Source organism: Psammomys obesus, unplaced genomic scaffold, assembly GCF_907164565.1.
Source record: "Psammomys obesus unplaced genomic scaffold, mPsaObe1.curated_primary_1811, whole genome shotgun sequence".
Taxonomy (NCBI): domain Eukaryota; kingdom Metazoa; phylum Chordata; class Mammalia; order Rodentia; family Muridae; genus Psammomys; species Psammomys obesus.
The window spans coordinates 1291621-1302687 of record NW_026592439.1 but is presented as its reverse complement, the minus strand read 5'-3'; positions in this window follow the sequence as shown (position 1 = coordinate 1302687).

The following is an 11067-nucleotide window of genomic DNA, read 5'->3' as shown; positions in this document are numbered from 1 at the left end:
AAAGAAAGAAAGAAAGAAAGAAAGAAAGAAAGAAAGAAAGAAAGAAAAAAAGAAAGAAAGAAAGAAAAAGAAAGAAAGAAAAGGGAAAAAAACAGAAAAACTAAGCTTTGGCTATAGTGATGCAGTGGGTTACATTAGATAGTTTTCGTCCCCTGTATTTAAACTAAGACTGCACAGTCATAAGATTCCCTGCACTCTCCCCAAAGTTTGACTATGAGTCTCAGCATCTGCGTTAATACCCTGCTGGGTAGAGTCTTTCAGAGGCCTTCTGTGATAGGCTCCTGTTCTGTTCCCTGTTTTCTCCCTCTTCCAATGTCTGTCCCATTTGCCTTTCTGAATGAGGATTGATCATCTTACCCAGGGTCCTCCTTCTTGCTTAGCTTCTTTAGGTATACATATTTTAGTATGTTTATCCTATATTACATGTCTAATATCCACTTATAAGTGAGTATATACCAATCTTATGAAAGAAGGGGGAGATAGAAACACCTGGAGGGGACAGGATCTCCACAAGGAGAGCAACAGAACCAAAAAATTTGGGTCCAGAGATCTTTTCTGAGACTGATACTCCAAACATATCTCCATTCATATCTCCATATCTCCACCTAGAACCCCTGCACAGATGTAGCCCATGGCAGCTCAGTGTCTAAGTGGGTTCCCTAGTAAGGGGAGCAGGGGCTGTCTCTGGCATGAACTCAGTGGCAGGCTCTTTGATCACCTCCCCTTGAGGGGAGTGCATCCTTGCCAGGCCACAGAGGAAGACAAGGCAGCCAGTCCTGATGAGACTTGATATGCCAGGGTCAGAGGGAAGGGGAGGAGGGCCTCCCCTATCAGTGGACTTGGGGAGGGGCATGGGAGGAGATGAGGAAAGGAAGGTGGGATTGGGAGGGAATGAGGGAGGAGGCTACAGCTGAGATACAAAGTGAAAACACTGTAATTAATTAAAAAATAATTAATTTTAAAAAAAGACTGGATAGTCACTGGCTTGAATGTTCTATGATATCTCTGACACCAGATGGATCCTCAAACTGGAAAGTCTTTAAGTTTCTACCAATGCTCAATTCAATAAGTCCCATGCTGTGACAAGGACGCAAACATGGTATTTTATTATCAAAAAAGAAAACAAAAGGGCCTCCAACAAGCAAAGCTGCAGTCAGGAGGAATGAGGAAAAACGTTGAGAGGTTGATGCTAAAACCTCAAGAATGAGAAAGGTCTGCTAAGTGAAGGACAGAAAGTGATACTTCTTATGCTGCAAATTGTGAGTCCCAAGCCTCTTTCCTTTGGATTTTCCATAAATATAGGTCAGGATTTAACTTAAGCATAGAAGTTTTTAAAACCAGTCTTCCCATCTATTTAAAAAGAAATTAGATCCAGCAGCTTCACTACTTGGTCTGCGTCCAAAGGAAATGAAACCAATATGTTGAAGATCTGTCTGCAGTCCGTGCGTACTGTAGCGTTAGTCACAACAGCCAAAAGGCAGAAACAACCCAAGTATCCATCAATGAACGGATGGATGGATGAAGCAAATGTGCGACATGTGCCTGCTGAAACACTATTCAACCTTAAAAATAGAAAGAAACCCATTTTCAACAACAGAGGTGAACCTGGATATAATATGCTAAGTAGAACAAGGCAGAGAAAGTTAAATGTCACATGATATAGGGCTGTCAAAACTGAACCCACCGAGTGGAGAGTAGGGTGGTTGTTTCCAGAAATTGGGGATGGGGTCTAATGGGGAAAAAGAAATAGTCATAGGACACAAGTTTCAGTTGGACAGAGGAGTAATTCAACAGATCTACAGTACAGAGTGTGGTGATTACAGTTCATAACAACATACAGCATTCTCAGAGATTTTTGACAACAGATTTTAGGTGCTTGTAGTACAAAAATGATTTGAGGCCGTTAACACTGTGTTACTTAACTTGATTTACTCATTCCACTATGTACACAAATGAACTACACAAAATAAAAAATAAAATTAAAGCAAAAATAAAAAGAAAACAAGGTTATGTGTATAATGTTCAGGATTTAAAGAGTGCAAATGTTGGAGTCAAGAATAAAAGATGAAAGAAGGAGGAGTTAGAAAGGCCTGGAGGGGGGGAGGATAGAAGCTGCAAACGGAGACCAACAGAGCCAAAAACAAAAACAAAACTGGGCCCTGGGAGCCTTGCAGAGACTGATACCCCAACTAAGGACCATGCATGGAGATGACCCAAAACCCCTGCTTAGATGTAGCCCATGACAGCTTAGTCTTCATGTGGGTTTCCTAGTAAGGGGAGCAGGGGCTGTCTCTGACATGAACTCAGTGGCTGGCTCTTTGATCACCTCCCCCTGAGGGGAGAGCAGCCCTACCAGGCCACAGAGGAAGACAATGCAGCCAGTCCTGATGAGACCTGATAGGTTAGGGTCAGACAGAAGAGAAGGAAGACTCCCCTATAAGTGGACTAGAGGAGGGGCATGGGGGAGAAGAGGGAAGGAGGGAGGGAGGGGCCACAGCCTGCTGTACAGGTCTTGCGCAAGAGTGTCAGATATCAGTGTCCAGCATGTGTGCAGTTCTTGGCTAGGGCTGCCATAAAAGTGGTGAACCCCAGAGTACGCTAGCTGAAGGCTGTCAGCTCATAACAACAGCTCAGAAAGTTATCTCTTAAAGGGAGAGGAAGAGGCCACCTCCATCGCTGCTCCAATGAGCACGCTGCTACCCAGTGTGACCGGCCATTTATTGAGCCTACCCCATAAATACAAACAGTCCATTACATCTTTGGAAAGAGAAAAGTAAATGCTACCTCCATTCTGCACTGAGCTCTTCCAGTCCAGTATGGAGAGAGTCACTTCTCAAAATGATTTTCAAAGAATTGTTGCTTCAGCGCCTGGGTTTTGATCCAAATGACGCCTCCTTTCTTTATCCCACTGTCTCTTTCATCTTGTTCACATCTGCAGTCTCCTGCTGCCCAGGGTGAGAACTTTGCCCTTGGTCATGGGTCTCCGCTTGGAATTGAGAGGTTCTTATCCTGAGTGATAAATTAAAACTCCAGACCCAACTTACGGTGAAATAATCTCTCCCTAGTAGTATAGGTACCCAATGGGAGAGGGAGGTCTCTGTGCCACTCACCCTCAGCTCACCACCACCCCTCCCCTTTCCTTCTTGGTGCTCAGCAATGTCTCCTACAGCTCATGATTCCCTCTCCAGAAAGATGAGGGAGTAGCGTGGGAATAACAAATTGTTATTATCTGGCTGAGTGACTTTGTACTTTGTGTCCTGGGAGATGGCTAAAAGGAACTATTTTCTGTTGAATTTTGCTCGTTTAGACATCTCTATTCTGGATGGTACTTCTCAACTCTTTCCTCTACTTCTAGACATCTGGAATATATCTCCCTGCACAATCGCCCTGCACAATCGAGGAGCATACACACACACACACACACACACACACACACACACACGCACGCACGCACGCACACATTACATATGCACCTTCAAGTGCCCCTATCATAGTGCTGCTGTCTGGGTGGCCAAGCAGGCCATGTCTCATTGGTTGGCCACTGTAAATATTACCTCCCTGGCAGATTTAAGACCTACAGTATAGCATCATGCTCTTGGCTCCTTAGTAGGAGTCAGACCTTAGTCCATAATCAATTTTAACTTTCCAGGGCTTCTCTTAGGCTGCTATGCCCTCAGACTGTCTTCTGCAGGGAACATTTCCAAAGTAATGCTTCTATCCAAAGACACTGTGTTTTCAGGTGGCCTCTCTCAGCCCTCTGTCCATGGAAGAGGGGTTCTAAGAGCAATGATGCTGGTTCTTCTTAATTTCCACTACAACAGGCCATCTGACCTCCCTCACACTGTCTTTGATCTTCTGGCAGCTGTCATGTTGACAGCTCAGGGTAGCCAAGCAGGGAGAGATCCATCCCAACATCTTGTTTATACCATGCACTTAAGGTTTTCTGCGCTGTGTCTCTTTGACACCGAATTTCTGTCCTAGAGAGTTTTTATGATTAAGTCATCCTCCCTACTTCACTTGCTGAAGTCTTTATCCTGGGCATGCTCTGCTTTTCTGTTGCTTTGATTTTACTATAAGCGAAGAGAGGTTAACCCAGCCCAAGCACTGGTACAGCTTAGAAGTAAAGGATGGGTATAAACCAGTCAGTGGATGGTGGGGGGATGGGTGGGTAAATGCCTCAACCTGTTCCTTGTGGTTCCTTTTGTCAGTGGTGTTGGTCGTTTTTTGTTTTATTGTTTTGTTTTGTCTTCAAGACAGGTTTCCTTGTGTAGCCTTGGCTGTCCTGGACTAGCTTTGTAGACCAGGCTGGCTTTGAACTCACAGAGATCCACAGAGAACTTCAGGCTTTTAGAGTGATGAGACCTTCATTGTACACATCAGCACTCATCTTTGGCACACATTTGAGTGCCTTTTCTTCTTTCTCTATCTCATTTTTCTCGTTCCTTCTTGAACCATTCTCCCCCGCCCCAAGAAAGATTTCTTCCCCCCAGGTTATTTTCCAAAGCTGTATTTTAGGGAGGAAAGCAGTATTTTAGCGATTTTTTTTTTCATCAATTTGGCCAAATACTGGACAAGAAGCAACCTTGGGAGGAAGACTTTATTTTGGCTCACAGTCCAGGAAGATACAGTTCATCATGGCAAGAAACATTGACAGTAGATAGCTTCATGGTAGACCAGGAAGCAGAAAGAGATGAGTGCTGGTGCTCATTTAGCTTTCTTTTTTCTGCTCAGTCCAGGACCCCAACTCAAGAGGATGATATTGTGCATATACAGGACGGTTCTTATCTTCTCAATTAATCCTCTAAAAGTGCTCAAACAGACACATACAAAGGTGTGCCTTACTGTTGCCAAAATGGCAACCAAAATCTGCAGCCACAATACCCTAAGATATTATTGAGCGTAATGATGGACTCATACCAGTAAAGTTTAGGTAGCCTTTCTCTTCTATCTGGGTCTTTAAAAGCAAGTAAGTCAATGAGAAATAAATCTTCCCATTCTAATTCTTATATAAAACCTTGGGAGGAAGGGCAGCAAAAAATTGCTGTTTGAATCCAGAAAGCTCTCTTTGGATCTGGAAAGATGGGGAACCACATGAAGAGCCATGGTCCTGGAGGAGCTAGTAAGTTCCAAGCAAGTCTTCTTCCTCCGAAGACAAAACAGGTCGGCTTGCATGCATCTTCCATCCTCCATTGTGGGGCCTGTGCATTTAATAAATGCTTTCCCTTTTTTCCCTGTTCCTTTTTAGATGTCTTTGTTAAAGTGATGATTATCCAGTGTTGGCTGGAGCAAAACAATCTTCAAATTGTTGAAGTGCATCCAAAGGAGTAGTTGTGAAACAGAGGAGAAAAGAGCACTCCTGCAGAGGGATGAAGATGCGACATTCATTATCCAGGTGGAAGAGAGATCAGAGATGTCAGAGCACGCTGAGGCATAGAGAGCATCTAGAGCAGAAGAACCAGAAAGGCAGACAGAAAAAAGGTTAAGATAAGGTGAAGAGTAGAGAAACCGCTCTGCACAGGAGTCTGAGTGATCCTCTTAATCCTTAGAGGCTGGACTGGCTACTCTGACACTGAAAAGAATTTCAGGACTAGGTAGCACAATAAAGCAGAGTTGGAAATGCTAATAAAGATATCGTGATATCATGAAAGTTAAGAGAAAGAGAGGGGCTTAAAAAGAAAGACAAAGAGCAAGAATATGGGCTTGTGCTTTTTAATGCAGAATGACAGAAGGCTTATCCACATAAGGGTGTGGGCTTCTCCTAGAGGCCTTTTACAGACATGACAAGAAATTACGGATCATACTCTCTCAGATTTACCTTTGATGAGGAAAGGAAATAAGTGATGAGAAAAGGGAAAGCATGGTGTATGAGGGAACCTTATTAGCGGTGCTGGGAGAAAGATGACTGTATTCAAATGCTGAGGAAAGGAGCCATTAAAGAAAGATGTTGAAAATAGAAGTGAAGAGGAGATAAGGAATGGAGTAAGGCTTCTTCCCCCACCCACCCTTCACCCAGAAGATTGTATGGAATGACATCCCGAGCACAGGAAAAGGGACCTGTCTTAGATCACAAGATTGTCCTCCCTTAAAATCAGAAAGAATAGGCAGATATGTGGAAAAGGTTTGCATGTATCAAGAAAGTAAGGGGCTATCCTTGGCTTTAATGGGCAACAAATTGCTCTGGAATAGATGGTGGGAAAAGCCATAATACTGGAACTAGGGTGCCTGGCTTTTTCCTTGCAAAACAGAATTCTCACACATGCACGCCTCAGGTTAAAACCAAGTTGATAAAATACCCGAAAAGCACTTAGAATAGAGCTTGGTCCATGATGAGGTCTCAATGAATGTGAGCTGTGGAGGTTACTGAAGGCTGGCATTATGAAGCCCAGCTCATCACGCAGCGTCACCAAGTGATTCTGCTGTAAACCTTAGAGCCACAGCCTGCTCTTCAGTGCTGTGAGAGCAGAAAGGAAGCTCTCTAGCCAGGTGATGTCTTTTGTCTACACTCACAAAAGGTTTGTTTCCCCTAGGCAAAGCCACGAGACGACACTGCCTGGTTTCCTCTTGGACTGGCCTCTGGGGAGCACGATTAGGGCTCTGCCAGCTTTTAACCTGTTCTCCTGGGCTTTCCACAGAGCAGCCTCACAGACTGCAGCAGGGTGGAGGGGAGAGCTTCCTCCTGACACTCTTGCTTTTATCTCTTCACACACGGGGGCAGAGTTTGTTTGAAAGTAGGTTGCCTCAGAGAACACCACGGGGTGGGGGTGGGGGGACCTAGAATCTTCTGAGCTTGTCCAGCTTCTTATCTTACAAATTAAAAACAAAAACAAAATCCACAGGTCCAGAATGTAGAACAACTTCAAGTCCACAAAATTTAATGCACAGTTGGGACCAAAATCAGTTTTGTTGTTGTTATTGTTTAGTGTTGTTTGTTTTGTCTTATTGTTTTTTTTTTCTTTAAAAAAAAAAAATTTGGACTCTAGCCAAAAACACAAAGTAAAAGCGTCTTAATGCATATGAGCGATTTTACTCTGGCCTCAATTGGTTTCCTTCCCCATTGTCCTCTCCTGCTGGTTCCCCAACTGATCCCTCACTTTGCTTTTCAATTAAAAGTATTCATTACTCTGTTTCCCACCTCAGTTAAAAGCTCTTCTTCCCCTCTCATGACACCCTTTCCAATTTCATGGCACACATACACACACACACACACACACACACACACACACACACAGAAACAGAGACAGACAGACAGAAACAGAGACAGAGACAGAGAGACAGAGAAAAAGAGAGAAGAAAGAGTTTTAAATTTAGGTTGTGCATATGAGGGAAAAGAGTTTTTATCTTTCTGAATCTGGCTAATTTTAATAATTTGTCAACTTTTGTCCATTTTTCTACAAATGTCATGATTTCATTTCAGTTCCTTTGAGCAGACACAAGAACGCTAGCACGGTTGGTCCTTCTATTTTTAGTATGTTGAGTGCTGATTTCCATAGCAGCTGCAAGAGTTTGCATTCTTGTCAGCAGGGCAAAAGAGTTCCTCTTCTCCTCACCAGCATCTGTTGTCATTTGTTTCCTTGCTGATAGCCATCCTGATCAGGGTGAGATGGAATGTCTTCTGATACCTTACTTGATTAAATGGTTTTGCAGGATAATAAGGCCCAAATCTGGGGACGTTCTTGCACATAGAAAGTATGTTAGTAACTGCCATTACTGCAGCTAGTGTCATTACCAATTACCTATGTGGTCATTTGTTATTATTGATTTGCATTGAAGATTGGCGGTGTACGCAGCAAGCATTAGGAAACAGAGAGGAATGCCTGAGGAGCGCCGGCTGGCCACACAGACAGCTTTGCCCAGGCTGCCATTTTTCTTAGTTAACTCAGTACTCTTCAGGCTTCAGAACTGATCAGAACCCATGATCATTCTTCATTTCATCAGAACTTTCATCAGCCAACATAAAATCAGCTACTCATCCTGCAAATATTTATTAAGCATCAGTTAGATGCAAGGCAGCATTCCAGGTGTGGGATATTGGGGTGGAGAGGGGAGCACGGGCCTCTCTCTATCATTGGGGTAGAGCTAAGGAAAAAATGAGCAAAACTCAGTAAATATCTATATCAAGTAATGAAGTACTGTGAGGGGAAACAGCAACCTTCTATTGCAGTCATCTCTGTAACGCGGCTCCTTCTGCTGGCCCTTGAATACCATGGTCTGGCTAACAGGGAACCCAGACAGATCTCAGCTGGCGCGGCCAGGATGTGTCCTTCCATGACTCTCATGCTTCAGTATGTCCATGAACCCTGTTCTTAATGTTTTTAATAAGGTATAAGCCTTCATTTGATTATTCACTTATTTATAGATAATTTCTATGTCTCATCTTGGATGACCTCAGCCTCGACTTCATACTTTGGCATGAGAAGGCAACTTCCTCTTCTCTTTTCAAGTTATCACATACAAAATGCTCCATCCTTCCTGTCAAGTTCCCCAAAGAGCTTGTCACTTAAGATGGTTTCCTGATTCTCCATGACACTCTGTTCTCAGGGCTACACTCTTCTTCTGTGTGGGAGCCTGACCTTGGTTTACTAAAGAGTCTTGGAGTCTAGACCAACCATTGTGAGATTGTGAGACAGGATCTCAGAGAACCTGGATCTCAGAGGTTCTTCTTGTTTCTTTCAATCTATGGAAATATTTAAGAAGGAGGGAAAGCCTTGGGGATTCTCTACTCCACAGAAAATAAAAAGGAAAAAAAATCCTACTAGAAGAGGAAATTAAGGAAGAAAAGAACAAGTGGAAGATTTAGGGGCATCCAGTAAGCAGGACAAGAAGGGGCGAGGAGAAGAACTTTCTTAAGATTGGTGATCCCAGCAGTCATTGTGAATGACTGTATTGGGGGTGGAGGGTTAGCACCTCATCCTAACCACTTCATTTTCTCAGAAGACCACGTACATGTAGGCAAAGCACCATGCACATAAAAAAATAATAAATAATTTAAAAACAGACGAATAACAACAAAAAAAATCCAGGCTTTTCCTTCAGTGGAAATATTACAAGAACCCCAATACAATAAAAATTGGACCAGTCTAGCCCATTTCAGTATTTCTTTAAGCCCCAGGCAAGTCTTCAGCTCTAAGGGCCCTATAGACACTCTGCTCAGGAGCTGGCAGGTCAGATTACCAGACTTCCGCAAAAGGTGATGGATTGCTTTTTCTAAAACCTCCCGAGCAACCCTACTGAAAACCCTTTAAAACCGCGTTTATCACCCTATCTCTGACTTAGCCCCACAAGAATGCTACCTGCCCTTACAGTAATTGCAGCCTGCTTTGGCAGAGAGGCTCCTCAGAGTTGGAAGAAGGAGGGAGAGCCCACGCTGCAAATCATTAACCTGAGAAAGCTGGGCGATAAGGATGATGAAACCTGAGCCAAATCAAAGGGAACTGTGCACACCACACTTGCCTACTAAGATGCTTTGCTACAAAAGCCATAGCTTGGGTAAAAGCGTGTGATAAAGTGGGACTATTCATTGGAGTAATGGAAAAGATGGGCCCAAAACGCTTGTTTGTTACCATCGAGTGTCCTCTTTGGGGAAAAAGAAAAATGCCTTCCACTGGAAGGAACAGCATTTCTCTGGGCATTGCTGTGCTTTCTGACCCCAGGGACAGAGCTCTAATGGATGGAGTTTAGACACACTGACTTCGTTCCTTACTGCAACTGCTTCTCCCACCCTGCTTTCTTCAGCCCTCACATTCCTAACCAGTCAGCATTTATCTTGTCAAGTTACATAGACTCTGAACAGCATGTGAGCTTTTCAACCACCATTAGAGGGAAGACAGTCCACACAAAGGCTGCCCTCGCTCTGACACCACTTGCCAAGTTTGAGGGTTCCCGAAATCTACCCTGTGTTTCGATAATTTGCTAGAAGGACACACTTGAAACTGCTACACTCCTAACTGATTTAGTATAGAGAGAGGGGGCAGAGTAAAGTCTTCCTGGAGAAGCAGCACCCAGGAGTTCAGAGAACTATGAAGCGTGACGCCACTGGTGAGTTAGGACAGCGTTTCACTACACACTATGACTATTACCCAAGCCTTGGAATTTTTACTGGAGGTGGATCACAGACCGCCACCCACGTGACTAGTCCTGAGCTCCCAGCCCATCCAAAGGTTGGGCTGATAGCTTCAATCTACAGTTCTCTGGAAAAAATATCATATTTGGCTCTTTGCCTCCAAGGTAAATGGCTTTGTTGAATTTTCTGGTGACCAACACCCCTGGGCAAATAGACATTCCTATCATACCTGCATGAAAGGTTCTAAAATTAAATCGCAGGAGCTCAGGACAAAGCTAGAACAATCTTTAGGGAAGATTAATTTCTTACTATGTCACATATAAAATTCATCTTCAGGGTAAGATAAAGATGGAGAAAATAACTGATAGAATCAAATTAACAAAGGTATAACCAGTCTATTGATCTTCACTGATAATGAGATCAAGTCCCCTGAAAGAAACCAATGGAGACTTGATCAGAAGGGACTCTATGACCAAAGGCAACGGCCACTTTGTAAACTGATTTTACTGCTTGTGGCACCCTAATGCGGAGACAGGAACCAGGAGGCCCATTACTCGGAGGAAGGTAAGGGGGGGCTATCCTTCAGTGATCTCTGGGACCAAAGAAAGCACAGATACTCAGACTGTCTCGGCATATTTTGTTGCCTCGTGTATTTGGATTGGGATGGACTCATGTATGGTAGAAGGTGGGATTCCTAGCAGAAATTTAGGACCATTTGAGAAAGACACTGACGTGACAATGTAGTTGACCTTCAGATTCCAGAGCCTGCGAGCCACTCTGAAGAAACCTTCAGTAGCACCTCAGTGAAACAGCTGCTGTCCCTCCTCGACACTCTGAGAGTCTTGTGGTTCCCAACACACATACACACACACACCTCTGTCTGAGAGGCTTCGAACTCTCTATGAAACATGGCATATAGACTCATGCCAGTGGCTCATCCAATCAGGAAATATAGAAAATGTTGTCAGCTCTGGAAGACATCTACCAACCTCAGAGAGCGATGGGCA